Source organism: Megalopta genalis, unplaced genomic scaffold (assembly GCF_051020955.1).
Source record: "Megalopta genalis isolate 19385.01 unplaced genomic scaffold, iyMegGena1_principal scaffold0137, whole genome shotgun sequence".
In the NCBI taxonomy this organism is placed as follows: domain Eukaryota; kingdom Metazoa; phylum Arthropoda; class Insecta; order Hymenoptera; family Halictidae; genus Megalopta; species Megalopta genalis.
Genome location: NW_027476206.1, coordinates 462,501 through 475,000, shown reverse-complemented (window position 1 = coordinate 475,000; position 12,500 = coordinate 462,501). Strand labels below are relative to the sequence as shown.

Genomic DNA, 12,500 nt, shown 5'->3' with positions numbered 1-12,500 from the left:
TTTAGACGGTCGATTGCATCGACCGTCGATCGCCCCTCCCGGAAGCCGAACTGGCAGTCCGCCAGATCGGGGCCAACGCGGGACAGGTGCCTGGCGAGGCGGGCAGCAATGATCTTTTCAAAGATCTTGCCCACCTCGTCCAGGAGGCAAATGGGCCGGTACGCGGAGGGAGAATCCGCAGGCCTCCCATCCTTCCTTAAGAGGACCATCCGACTTCTCCTCCAGAGGTCCGGGAACACCCCGGACCTCAGGAGCCCGGAGTAGAGGCCTCTAAGCCTCTCGCCCAGGACGCCCATGGCAAGCAGCCAGACCCGGCCGGGGATACCGTCCGGCCCCGGGGCAGTATTCTTGCCCCGGAGCCATTTGACTACCCCGGCCATTTCCTCCGGCGCGACCTCCAGATCCGGGGACCACTCGTGTCCCTCTAGCTGAGGGACGGGCCGGGACGCCTCCCCGCTGACGGGGAATAGCGCGTCCACGACCCGTCCGAGCATCCCCGGATCCAGGCTCTCCGTCAGAGGGGGCGCCCAGGGACGTAATCGTCCCATCGCCATTTTATATGGGCGCCCCCATGGATCTCGGTTGATAGTGCCGAGGAGGTCGCGCCAGGCCTGGCTCTTTGCTTGCCTGATGGCCAGCTGCAGGGCGACCACCTTCTCCCTGTATCGCCCATACAGCTGGATAGCCAGCTCCACGTCGGAACGCCGTCGTCGACGGGCGCGGGCGTACTGGCGTCGCGCGCGAACGCACTCTGTGCGCAAATCCGCCATCGCGCGCGACCACCAGTACACCGCCTTCCTCGGGAAAACCCTGGCCCGGGGCATGGCGACGTCGCAAATGGACGTCATTGCGCCCCGGAACCATTGGGCCTCCCTTGTCCCGTCGACTGGCCCGGCCGGTGTTGCTGGCCAGGCCACGACGTGGGCTGCCGCCATCAGGGCGTCCTGGTCGAGGCGCTTTAGCGCCCACCGCGGCTGAGGCGATCCCTCATCAGCGGGGCGACGTCGGGGCGTCGATGGGGCGGCGGAGAGGCCGAGAACAATGTACCTGTGGTCAGACAGTGTCTCGACCTCCTCCGCCACCCTCCACCCCGTAATACGGCGCGCGGCGGGGGGCGTTGCCCATGAAAGGTCAACGATGGACCCCCCATTATGCCGCACGCACGTATGGACCGAGCCCGTGTTTAAAAGACGGAGCTCGAGTCCCGCCGCCCAGTCAAGCACCTCCCGGCCCCTCGGGTTCGTCCTGGGGGAACCCCAAGCCGGCGACTTGGCGTTGAAGTCCCCCAGAACCAGCACCGGACGGGGCTGGCAGCGGGAGACGCATCTCCCCACCCCGTCCAGATACTGCACAAACTCCTCGAGGGACCACCTTGGAGGTGCATAGATCGCCACAACCGCGGTGCCGCCCCAGTCAACGGCCAGGTATCCCCGGCCGCGCTCGATAACGGAGCACGCCGGGGACCCCGGCCGGCCTACCCATATTATAACGGCGGAGCCGCTCAGGTCCCCCATCCAATGTGGATGATCGGGAATCCTGTACGGCTCCGCCGCTACGGCCAACCCGGCACCCCGCTCGGCCAGGAATTGCACCAGGAGGTCCTGTGCCCTGGCCGAGCGGTTCAGGTTGGCCTGTATTATAGGGCCCTTGGGCCCCATTACGGGCAGGCCTCCACCTCCATCGCCGCCGCGGGAGCGGTGGCGTCTGGGGCCTCTTTGGCCCCATCCGCCCCCGCGGGCGCGACGGTGGCACCTTTGGGTGCCACCTTTGGCTTAGTAGCCACGGTGGCCGTCGCCTTGGCCACCGCGGATTTCCTCCCCCTACTGCCCCTGCCGCGTTTCGCGCTGGCGGGGCACGCCCGGCTACCGAGGCGGTGGCCGGCCGGCTTGCCCGCTCCCGCACAGAGCGGGCAGTTGGGCTTCGCCGTACAGCCGGCCACCTTGTGGTCCCGACTGCCGCACCCAAAGCAGCAGTCGGAACGATCCTCGGCCGCAGTGCATCGCTGAGTTGTATGGCCTAGGCCAAGGCAGCGATAGCACTGCAGGGGCCGGGCGCTGAGGGCCTCCACCGTCGCCCGGGTCCAGCCGACCGTGAGCTTGCCCGCGACCGCAACTTTACGCGCGGCCGCAGCAGGGCACTGGACCCAGAGGGTGCCCAAACCGGAGGGGGAAGACCGGATTTCGCCGGTCTTAACATCCCCCCGGTCGCACCCTCCTACATGGGCGACGGCCACGGCAACCTCCTCCGGCGTGGTCGAGTCGACCAGGCCGCGCACCCTTAGATCGGCCTTCTTAATTGGGCGCGCGACCTTCACGCCGGTTCCCGCCAGCGCGTCCGCCATCTTCGCAGCTAGGGCAGTGGCCTTAGCTGCCCCATCAGCCCCGGGGACCTCCAAAATGATTCCCCCCGTCACCGCTCTCCTGGGCTTTAACGAGGCGATGCCAATCTCTGCCAGGTCAACCTTCGACCTGGCAGTGGCCATCGCCTCGGCGTACGTCATCGCCCCGCCGGCCGGTACCGTTATCGTAACGGCAGCCGTGCGGGGCGGACGCGGCGGCAGGGGAGCCCTCTTCGGGGCAGCCGGTGCCACCCGTTTCGCCGCCCTCCCGGCCGAAGAGGCCTTGGCAGCCGCCGCAGGTTTAGCTGCGGCAGCCGCCTTTTTGGCCCTTCGGCCAACTACCCTCGACCACAGCTCAGTAGGAGGTGTGGTGGAGGGCGGCACAACAGCAGAGGCAGCCCTCTGCTGTGGGGGCTGCATCTGCACCGCCTTAGCGGACGTAGCCCCTCCTCCACTGCCACCCTTTCTCCCCCCTTTCTTGCCTATCGACGGGCTGGGGGCGGGCGGCACGGGATATTCTTGCTTAACTAACGTTTTTACATAGGGATTAAGCATTTAGAACGAAATCTAATGTAGGAAAATGGTACTTTACTCTTGATCGGTACGTTGGGACTTTGAAAATATTCGGGCGTTCCAATCGCTCGTCTGTTGCATCATAGCGCGTCTCGGCGCAATCGACCGATTCGCTCGATCCATTATTTTCGATTTACGGCTAAAATAAATTTTTCTAATTTTTTTCAATAACATATTCCTGCTTAAATAACTTTTTTACATAGGGATTAAGCATTTAGAACGATACATTGTTTAAAATAAGGGCACTTTACTCTTGACATTTTACGGTTTTTTCAATTTTCTGAAAAATCCTATCATTAGATTTTTTTTAAAAATACGATATTCTTGCTTAACTAACGTTTCTACATAGGGATTAAGCATTTAGAACGAAATCTAATGTCAGAAAATGGCACTTTACTCTTGACATTTTTCGGTTTTTTCAATTTTCTGGAAAATCCTATCATTAGATTTTTTTTAAAAATACGATATTCTTGCTTAACTAACGTTTTTACATAGGGATTAAGCATTTAGAACGAAATCTAATGTAGGAAAATGGTACTTTACTCTTGATCGGTACGTTGGGACTTTGAAAATATTCGGGCGTACGCGGCGCGCTCGGCGCTTCGAACAGCTCCGGTGTCCCCATTATTTTCGATTTACGGCTAAAATAAATTTTTCTAATTTTTTTCAATAACATATTCCTGCTAAAATAACTTTTTTACATAGGGATTAAGCATTTAGAACGATACATTGTTTAAAATAAGGGCACTTTACTCTTGACATTTTACGGTTTTTTCAATTTTCTGAAAAATCCTATCATTAGATTTTTTTAAAAATACGATATTCTTGCTTAACTAACGTTTCTACATAGGGACTAAGCATTTAGAACGAAATCTAATGTCAGAAAATGGCACTTTACTCTTGACATTTTTCGGTTTTTTCAATTTTCTGGAAAATCCTATCATTAGATTTTTTTAAAAAAAAAAAAAAAAAAAAAAAAAAAAAAAATACGATATTCTTGCTTAACTAACGTTTTTACATAGGGATTAAGCATTTAGAACGAAATCTAATGTAGGAAAATGGTACTTTACTCTTGATCGGTACGTTGGGACTTAGAAAATATTCGGCCGTACGCGGCGCGTCTCGGCGCTTCGAACAGCTCCGGTGTCCCCATTATTTTCGATTTACGGCTAAAATAAATTTTTCTAATTTTTTTCAATAACATATTCCTGCTTAAATAACTTTTTTACATAGGGATTAAGCATTTAGAACGATACATTGTTTAAAATAAGGGCACTTTACTCTTGACATTTTACGGTTTTTTCAATTTTCTGAAAAATCCTATCATTAGATTTTTTTAAAAATACGATATTCTTGCTTAACTAACGTTTCTACATAGGGATTAAGCATTTAGAACGAAATCTAATGTCAGAAAATGGCACTTTACTCTTGACATTTTTCGGTTTTTTCAATTTTCTGGAAAATCCTATCATTAGATTTTTTTAAAAATACGATATTCTTGCTTAACTAACGTTTTTACATAGGGATTAAGCATTTAGAACGAAATCTAATGTAGGAAAATGGTACTTTACTCTTGATCGGTACGTTGGGACTTTGAAAATATTCGGGCGTTCCAATCGCTCGTCTGTTGCATCATAGCGCGTCTCGGCGCAATCGACCGATTCGCTCGATCCATTATTTTCGATTTACGGCTAAAATAAATTTTTCTAATTTTTTTCAATAACATATTCCTGCTTAAATAACTTTTTTACATAGGGATTAAGCATTTAGAACGATACATTGTTTAAAATAAGGGCACTTTACTCTTGACATTTTACGGTTTTTTCAATTTTCTGAAAAATCCTATCATTAGATTTTTTTAAAAATACGATATTCTTGCTTAACTAACGTTTCTACATAGGGATTAAGCATTTAGAACGAAATCTAATGTCAGAAAATGGCACTTTACTCTTGACATTTTTCGGTTTTTTCAATTTTCTGGAAAATCCTATCATTAGATTTTTTTAAAAATACGATATTCTTGCTTAACTAACGTTTTTACATAGGGATTAAGCATTTAGAACGAAATCTAATGTAGGAAAATGGTACTTTACTCTTGATCGGTACGTTGGGACTTTGAAAATATTCGGGCGTTCCAATCGCTCGTCTGTTGCATCATAGCGCGTCTCGGCGCAATCGACCGATTCGCTCGATCCATTATTTTCGATTTACGGCTAAAATAAATTTTTCTAATTTTTTTCAATAACATATTCCTGCTTAAATAACTTTTTTACATAGGGATTAAGCATTTAGAACGATACATTGTTTAAAATAAGGGCACTTTACTCTTGACATTTTACGGTTTTTTCAATTTTCTGAAAAATCCTATCATTAGATTTTTTTAAAAATACGATATTCTTGCTTAACTAACGTTTCTACATAGGGATTAAGCATTTAGAACGAAATCTAATGTCAGAAAATGGCACTTTACTCTTGACATTTTTCGGTTTTTTCAATTTTCTGGAAAATCCTATCATTAGATTTTTTTAAAAATACGATATTCTTGCTTAACTAACGTTTTTACATAGGGATTAAGCATTTAGAACGAAATCTAATGTAGGAAAATGGTACTTTACTCTTGATCGGTACGTTGGGACTTTGAAAATATTCGGGCGTACGCGGCGCGCTCGGCGCTTCGAACAGCTCCGGTGTCCCCATTATTTTCGATTTACGGCTAAAATAAATTTTTCTAATTTTTTTCAATAACACATTCCTGCTAAAATAACTTTTTTACATAGGGATTAAGCATTTAGAACGATACATTGTTTAAAATAAGGGCACTTTACTCTTGACATTTTACGGTTTTTTCAATTTTCTGAAAAATCCTATCATTAGATTTTTTTAAAAATACGATATTCTTGCTTAACTAACGTTTTTACATAGGGATTAAGCATTTAGAACGAAATCTAATGTAGGAAAATGGTACTTTACTCTTGATCGGTACGTTGGGACTTTGAAAATATTCGGGCGTTCCAATCGCTCGTCTGTTGCATCATAGCGCGTCTCGGCGCAATCGACCGATTCGCTCGATCCATTATTTTCGATTTACGGCTAAAATAAATTTTTCTAATTTTTTTCAATAACATATTCCTGCTTAAATAACTTTTTTACATAGGGATTAAGCATTTAGAACGATACATTGTTTAAAATAAGGGCACTTTACTCTTGACATTTTACGGTTTTTTCAATTTTCTGAAAAATCCTATCATTAGATTTTTTTAAAAATACGATATTCTTGCTTAACTAACGTTTCTACATAGGGATTAAGCATTTAGAACGAAATCTAATGTCAGAAAATGGCACTTTACTCTTGACATTTTTCGGTTTTTTCAATTTTCTGGAAAATCCTATCATTAGATTTTTTTAAAAATACGATATTCTTGCTTAACTAACGTTTTTACATAGGGATTAAGCATTTAGAACGAAATCTAATGTAGGAAAATGGTACTTTACTCTTGATCGGTACGTTGGGACTTTGAAAATATTCGGGCGTTCCAATCGCTCGTCTGTTGCATCATAGCGCGTCTCGGCGCAATCGACCGATTCGCTCGATCCATTATTTTCGATTTACGGCTAAAATAAATTTTTCTAATTTTTTTCAATAACATATTCCTGCTTAAATAACTTTTTTACATAGGGATTAAGCATTTAGAACGATACATTGTTTAAAATAAGGGCACTTTACTCTTGACATTTTACGGTTTTTTCAATTTTCTGAAAAATCCTATCATTAGATTTTTTTAAAAATACGATATTCTTGCTTAACTAACGTTTCTACATAGGGATTAAGCATTTAGAACGAAATCTAATGTCAGAAAATGGCACTTTACTCTTGACATTTTTCGGTTTTTTCAATTTTCTGGAAAATCCTATCATTAGATTTTTTTAAAAATACGATATTCTTGCTTAACTAACGTTTTTACATAGGGATTAAGCATTTAGAACGAAATCTAATGTAGGAAAATGGTACTTTACTCTTGATCGGTACGTTGGGACTTTGAAAATATTCGGGCGTTCCAATCGCTCGTCTGTTGCATCATAGCGCGTCTCGGCGCAATCGACCGATTCGCTCGATCCATTATTTTCGATTTACGGCTAAAATAAATTTTTCTAATTTTTTTCAATAACATATTCCTGCTTAAATAACTTTTTTACATAGGGATTAAGCATTTAGAACGATACATTGTTTAAAATAAGGGCACTTTACTCTTGACATTTTACGGTTTTTTCAATTTTCTGAAAAATCCTATCATTAGATTTTTTTAAAAATACGATATTCTTGCTTAACTAACGTTTCTACATAGGGATTAAGCATTTAGAACGAAATCTAATGTCAGAAAATGGCACTTTACTCTTGACATTTTTCGGTTTTTTCAATTTTCTGGAAAATCCTATCATTAGATTTTTTTAAAAATACGATATTCTTGCTTAACTAACGTTTTTACATAGGGATTAAGCATTTAGAACGAAATCTAATGTAGGAAAATGGTACTTTACTCTTGATCGGTACGTTGGGACTTTGAAAATATTCGGGCGTACGCGGCGCGCTCGGCGCTTCGAACAGCTCCGGTGTCCCCATTATTTTCGATTTACGGCTAAAATAAATTTTTCTAATTTTTTTCAATAACATATTCCTGCTAAAATAACTTTTTTACATAGGGATTAAGCATTTAGAACGATACATTGTTTAAAATAAGGGCACTTTACTCTTGACATTTTACGGTTTTTTCAATTTTCTGAAAAATCCTATCATTAGATTTTTTTAAAAATACGATATTCTTGCTTAACTAACGTTTCTACATAGGGATTAAGCATTTAGAACGAAATCTAATGTCAGAAAATGGCACTTTACTCTTGACATTTTTCGGTTTTTTCAATTTTCTGGAAAATCCTATCATTAGATTTTTTTAAAAATACGATATTCTTGCTTAACTAACGTTTTTACATAGGGATTAAGCATTTAGAACGAAATCTAATGTAGGAAAATGGTACTTTACTCTTGATCGGTACGTTGGGACTTAGAAAATATTCGGCCGTACGCGGCGCGTCTCGGCGCTTCGAACAGCTCCGGTGTCCCCATTATTTTCGATTTACGGCTAAAATAAATTTTTCTAATTTTTTTCAATTACATATTCTTGCTTAGATAACTTTTTTACATAGGGATTAAGCATTTAGAACGACATATTGTTTAAAATAATGGTACTTTACTCTTGTGATTTTTCGGTTTTTTTTGATTATTTTGAAAAATAAATTTTTGTAATTTTTTTAAATACGATATTCGTGATCAGTGAACGATTTCACATATGGATTAAGCATTTAGAATCGTGCGGAAGCGTTATTAAAAAAGTTTACTCGATGCGATGGGACTTTGAAAAGTTTGTGAAAATTTTCATATTGGGAAAAAATGTGTAATTTTTTGTCTAGTTTACGGTAATGTAATTTATTTTAATGTTTACTATAAATTTTTTTTTCGTTCGTTCACGCGCTATGTTACAACAGCACGGCCGGGCGGTCTGTTGCCGCGGCGGTTTACACTCATAAGCGCGCGTGCTATTCGGCCGGCGGCGCCGGCGTCCTTGCCGGCCGTTCGGTATCTATAAGAGATACACGGTCCGTGCGAGGCGGACGGAGCAGAGCGGGTTTTGGGCCAATTCTACGATCTCGGTCGAGAAGCTGTCTCAGAGCTCCTTCGGGGCTTCGGTCCTGACTGTTTCGTGCCGTTTACGTTACGGACTTTTCTCCACACAGCGTGGCCACGGGTCGGTGTCTTTGACCGAATGGCCCATATGTGGCAAGCCCTACGGGGTTGGTTACCCGTATGCACTTTGTATGTATACTCGTACTCACTGAGCAATCGACTCTTCTGTCCGAGCGATGGAAAAATTTTTTAAAATGCATCTGTAAGATTTGGAAGCAAATCGTACCAATTGAAAACTGTGGCTAAAATGAATAGCCCAGTGGAGAGAGAAAACTATCAAAAAACTGATTTTTTAAATCAAGAGGTGTCAGAAATCGAAATGCCTAGCGCGAGCGGAAGAACACGCTTTCTCGCCAGTCCAGCATGTGTCCTGTCCGTTCTTCCTCGGCTTGCCGATTTTGCCCAGATCAGAGGTTTCGTGCTTCCGGCGGTCAGAAGATCAGCGTGAGCGTACGCGCTTCCACGACTATGGCATCACCCATGTACTTTTTCCTTTGAATATATTTGAGTACATAAAAAATATTAAAACATATAGAGAGAACTGTGTCTTGGATCTTAAAAATTTGTCAATAGCGATGATATATTATTACTTAATTTGAAGTATTTGTACGTTTTAGCTGGGACGTACATTTATCTTACAAGATGTTAATAGCGAGACTCTTGAAGATAAAATTATCTTGTGATTTTATGAAGGCAAAGATAGAAACGTACGAAGCTGGCGTACGTAGAAAAATGTGATTTTATGATAGAACAAAAATATAATACGTACGTTTTTGGGCGTACGGTAAAATATCTGTATGGTAGAAAAATGAAAGAAATTGAGCGTTAAAGAAGATATGTTACAAGCGCGGAATGTGGCAAAACTTGTACATATTTGAAAGAGAAAAGTGGTGTGTCGACCTGACATATATATATGAAACAGGCGACGATGGAAAAGGATTTAAATTTTGTCCATTTTATATATACATATTGTATAGTTCCCTGGTTGATCCTGCCAGTAGTCATATGCTTGTCTCAAAGATTAAGCCATGCATGTCTCAGTACATGCCGTATTAAGGTGAAACCGCGAATGGCTCATTAAATCAGTTATGGTTTCTTAGATCGTACTAAAATTTACTTGGATAACTGTGGTAATTCTAGAGCTAATACATGCAAAACAGAGTTCCGACCAGAGATGGTAGGAACGCTTTTATTAGATCAAAACCAATCGGTGGCGGGTGTTTACACTCGTCCATCGTTTGCTTTGGTGACTCTGAATAACTTTGTGCTGATCGCATGGTCTTATAGCACCGGCGACGCATCTTTCAAATGTCTGCCTTATCAACTGTCGATGGTAGGTTCTGCGCCTACCATGGTTGTAACGGGTAACGGGGAATCAGGGTTCGATTCCGGAGAGGGAGCCTGAGAAACGGCTACCACATCCAAGGAAGGCAGCAGGCGCGCAAATTACCCACTCCCGGCACGGGGAGGTAGTGACGAAAAATAACGATACGGGACTCATCCGAGGCCCCGTAATCGGAATGAGTACACTTTAAATCCTTTAACGAGGATCCATTGGAGGGCAAGTCTGGTGCCAGCAGCCGCGGTAATTCCAGCTCCAATAGCGTATATTAAAGTTGTTGCGGTTAAAAAGCTCGTAGTTGAATCTGTGTGTCACAGTGTCGGTTCATCGCTCGCGGTGTTTAACTGGCATTATGTGGTACGTCCTACCGGTGGGCTTTGCTCTTCACGGGGCGGTCCAACTAATATCCCATCGCGGTGCTCTTCACTGAGTGTCGAGGTGGGCCGGTACGTTTACTTTGAACAAATTAGAGTGCTCAAAGCAGGCTACCTTCGCCTGAATACTGTGTGCATGGAATAATGGAATAGGACCTCGGTTCTATTTTGTTGGTTTTCGGAACCCCGAGGTAATGATTAATAGGGACAGATGGGGGCATTCGTATTGCGACGTTAGAGGTGAAATTCTTGGATCGTCGCAAGACGGACAGAAGCGAAAGCATTTGCCAAAAATGTTTTCATTAATCAAGAACGAAAGTTAGAGGTTCGAAGGCGATCAGATACCGCCCTAGTTCTAACCATAAACGATGCCAGCTAGCGATCCGCCGAAGTTCCTACGATGACTCGGCGGGCAGCTTCCGGGAAACCAAAGCTTTTGGGTTCCGGGGGAAGTATGGTTGCAAAGCTGAAACTTAAAGGAATTGACGGAAGGGCACCACCAGGAGTGGAGCCTGCGGCTTAATTTGACTCAACACGGGAAACCTCACCAGGCCCGGACACCGGAAGGATTGACAGATTGATAGCTCTTTCTTGATTCGGTGGGTGGTGGTGCATGGCCGTTCTTAGTTGGTGGAGCGATTTGTCTGGTTAATTCCGATAACGAACGAGACTCTAGCCTGCTAAATAGACGTAATTATGGTATCTCGAAGGCTCTCGGCTTCTGCCGGTGGGGTTTTTACTACCAACGTACAAACAAATCTTCTTAGAGGGACAGGCGGCTTCTAGCCGCACGAGATTGAGCAATAACAGGTCTGTGATGCCCTTAGATGTTCTGGGCCGCACGCGCGCTACACTGAAGGAATCAGCGTGTGTTCCCTGGCCGAAAGGCCCGGGTAACCCGCTGAACCTCCTTCGTGCTAGGGATTGGGGCTTGCAATTATTCCCCATGAACGAGGAATTCCCAGTAAGCGCGAGTCATAAGCTCGCGTTGATTACGTCCCTGCCCTTTGTACACACCGCCCGTCGCTACTACCGATTGAATGATTTAGTGAGGTCTTCGGACTGGTGCGCGGCAATGTTTCGGCATTGCCGATGATGCCGGGAAGATGACCAAACTTGATTATTTAGAGGAAGTAAAAGTCGTAACAAGGTTTCCGTAGGTGAACCTGCGGAAGGATCATTACAATGTTCCAATATATCTCAAAGAGAGAGGAGAGGAGGAGAGAAAATGAATTCGATTAGTTTGTGGATAAGAATTCATATAAAAAAAAAAGATATTGTTGAGCCCGCCAGATCATTCGTGCGTGATTTACACGGCCAGACGTGTGTACTACACGTATTAGGCCTTTGATCTGCGTTGCGTAGGCCACAACAAATCTTTCAAAGAGAGAGAGATATATGTGTTGTTGGGGTTTGTGATTATGAAGGTGCCCCAACGCACAAAAATATATAAAAATGTACAAAGTTGGGATGTGGTGTGGTGGAGAAGAGTTGGGCCCGACCAGATCATTCGTGCGTGATTTACACGGCAGACGTGTGTACTACACGTATTAGGCCTTTGATCTGCGTTGCGTAGGCCATCTTCCTTCCAAGACACACACGTGTTGGGGTTTGTGTGATTTTATGATAGTGCCCCAACACGGAAAAATAAGCGTACGAGAAGAGTTGGGCCCGACCAGATCATTCGTGCGTGATTTATACACGGCCAGACGCGTATTATATTACACGTATTAGGCCTTTGATCTGCGTTGCGTAGGCCATCTTCTCGATAGAGAGAAAGCCAATGTATTCTTTTTTCTTTCTTTACACACACACACACAGTTGTAGTAGGACAGGGAGGGATGCGAGCGTGCTAATCACGCTTCCTCAAGTCTTCGCTGTGGTGTGTAAAAAAAAAAGAAAAAAAGGAATCGTTGGGAAAGTCCAAAGGACGAAAATATCGGGCAGTCTGAAGATAACTTAATGCTCGTTTACATTGGTATCAAGAGAGACCGGCTTGTGTAGCTCGTTTCAATGCTGTGTCGTTGTCATTGACACCCTACTCTGTTGCGCGCTAGTGGCAGCATGAGCGTGGGACGTATATATATATATGACACCCAGCTAGAGCCGGCCGTGAGTCCGTCCGGTGTAAATAAC

The 12,500-nt window shown here is 44.6% G+C and overlaps 1 non-coding gene across 1 annotated transcript; it reads left to right on the top strand.

The window, feature by feature from the left end:
• The first annotated feature begins 9,626 nt into the window (after nucleotides 1-9,626).
• Nucleotides 9,627-11,547, top strand: LOC143262483 (small subunit ribosomal RNA). The gene has a single exon (XR_013036281.1). It is a non-coding gene; the product is annotated as a small subunit ribosomal RNA (ribosomal RNA).
• Nucleotides 11,548-12,500: the final 953 nt, after the last annotated feature.